At 42.3% G+C, this 2292-nt stretch overlaps 1 long non-coding RNA gene across 1 annotated transcript; it reads right to left on the bottom strand.

Annotated features, from left to right (window-relative positions):
- Positions 1 to 1056: 1056 nt before the first annotated feature.
- Positions 1057 to 1972, bottom strand: LOC122027664. The gene is made up of 3 exons (XR_006124491.1): positions 1406 to 1972; positions 1217 to 1334; positions 1057 to 1126 (listed from the first exon to the last, which is right to left on the bottom strand). It is a non-coding gene; the product is annotated as an uncharacterized LOC122027664 (long non-coding RNA).
- Between the last annotated feature and the right edge of the window lie 320 nt (positions 1973 to 2292).

Genomic DNA, 2292 nt, shown 5'->3' with positions numbered 1-2292 from the left:
GACTCTAAACCGACGAGTCAAACAAATCCACTATGCATGATCAGGTATCTCAAGATCGTTACCTCAGCGTATCTCACGATACATGCCACGCTTCGATAATCAACCAAGAATCTCCGATAATCCCCACATGACACATAGAGCATCAAGTACAACTGGAATATCCTCCAAGAAAACACATCAAATTAATGATATACAACAAATATACTCAACACAACTCCTCCAATCATCACACTTGAAAATGACACGACAAAACGGATACCATCATGAACACCGCCAACGAATCACCACACTCTACACGCAAAATACTAAGGTATAGATAATCGAAGTGTAGATGTATAAAATTAAATAGATCATGTCCTGTCAAGCATCGGTATCGCGCCAGCGAAACAACAGAACACTGATATAAGGTAAAGCATCCTAAACCATAAAACCATGCAAGCAATAAAATCTCGTAGACGAGGAAGAAAAATACCGGATCGCGTCGAAATAAATCTCACGTCGTGATAATCGTCCCATATTAAGGTCTTGCATCAATCAATATATATATATATTATTTAGCTAAATTCATATGAATTAAAATAGCTAAATAAAATCCCTACCCAATAAGGATAACTCCACTCAAATCTGATCTCTGATTAATCCTCCAAATAACTCTTGATCACACTCCTAGATCCCAACATAATCCATAATCTATTAATCAATCCAAAACTCATTAATCAACACATCTTAAATCCAACTCACATAATTCATCATCAATCAAACACTAATCCAAACTCATCATAAATCCTTCTAATCATAAACTAAACACCCCACATATAATAATCAATCTAATGATCCCAATGACAAACATGAAATCATGATATTCATCCCTTAATTACCAATCCACTACATAGTAATGTCAACCCACAACAATCTATCACAAAATCAAATCTCCATCATAAACCCACATCAACCTAACATCTCCATCAACAACTAACCATACCACCACATAATATCACATACTTAAACTAGTATCAATATATTCATTGATCGGATTAAGGTTTACCATGAAAACTAACCTTAATAACCTTCTTCTTTCAATCTTCAGCTGAAGAAAGATCACCACAGCAAATCAAGCATCCTATATCTGCCACAGAAATTCCAAGACATAGTATCAACCAAATAGGATAACCAAGAGAGAATTCCTCCTAGTATCAATCTAAATCTACATACTTACCCTATAGCCAAGCTTCTCTAACAATCCCCCCACCATTCTAGCAGCCACCCATTGGACAATTTTGGCCGGGAATCTGGTAGAACACCCAATTTCCTCAGCTATGGATTCCGCTACCAATCTTTGATGGTCATATAGCACATCAGCGATCCATAATTTAACAAAAGGAAGGGTAGAAATAGAGAAACTCACCGTACCCTTTGTGAACCAAGAAACTCCTCTAATGGCTGCGATTTAGGGGATTCCGACCAAAATCTTCACCCTGTGCAGACGTGCAGCAACAGGGAGGCCAAGGCTATGGCTAGGAGCTCCCTTCTTGGCCGGAGATCTACCCACCCGGAGCAATGACTCGAAGGGAGTAACGGTCGGACGAAACCAACCCTAGGGCGTCGCTCCGAATCTGCACAGAGAGGTGGAGTGAAGTGGCGATGAAGAGGCCGGCAACTCCCTCCATCCCACGGTGATGGTGGCATCGACGATCGACCGGTGCAAGCTCTCGGCGGGTCAACGGAACACCAATCGGCGATCGGGTGTGATCGCATGAGAAGGGCATCGATGCGAAGAGGCAAAGAAAAGATCGGGAGATGAGAGGACAAGAGACTCCACGCTTCGGGAGGAAGAGGGAGAGGAGGCTCGGTCGGGGTTACACCGACGGACGGTGGCGCACTCAGCGTCGCAAGGAGAGAAATCGCCGAAGAGGGAGGGGTTTCGGGCGGGATGTGAGGCGGAGGAGATCGGCTTCGGGTTTGGGGGAAACGACGCTTGGGAAGGGAATTAAAGGAAAAGAAAATAACTTATAATTATAAACATTTCCTCACCTACACAGGTCTCCCAAACAGGCCTTATCTGTACCCGAAATTGATCCCCTCAAAACCTGTCTTACGAGCTCTAAAAAATTCCCAGAAAATTTCTAAAAATTCCAGAAAAATTCTATAAGACTATTTCCCAAATAACCCTATCTATTTAAATTTTTCGATATCTTACAGCATGCATACTGACGACCATTGTCTCCCTTGTGATGTGAGAGAGTCGTCAGCCAAGGTCGCACACTAGGCCACTAATGGGTAGTGGTAGCTAGA

This window comes from Zingiber officinale, chromosome 10A, assembly GCF_018446385.1.
Source record: "Zingiber officinale cultivar Zhangliang chromosome 10A, Zo_v1.1, whole genome shotgun sequence".
NCBI lineage: Eukaryota > Viridiplantae > Streptophyta > Magnoliopsida > Zingiberales > Zingiberaceae > Zingiber > Zingiber officinale.
Note: the sequence above shows the minus strand (reverse complement) of the source record. Positions and strands in the feature narration are given on the sequence as shown.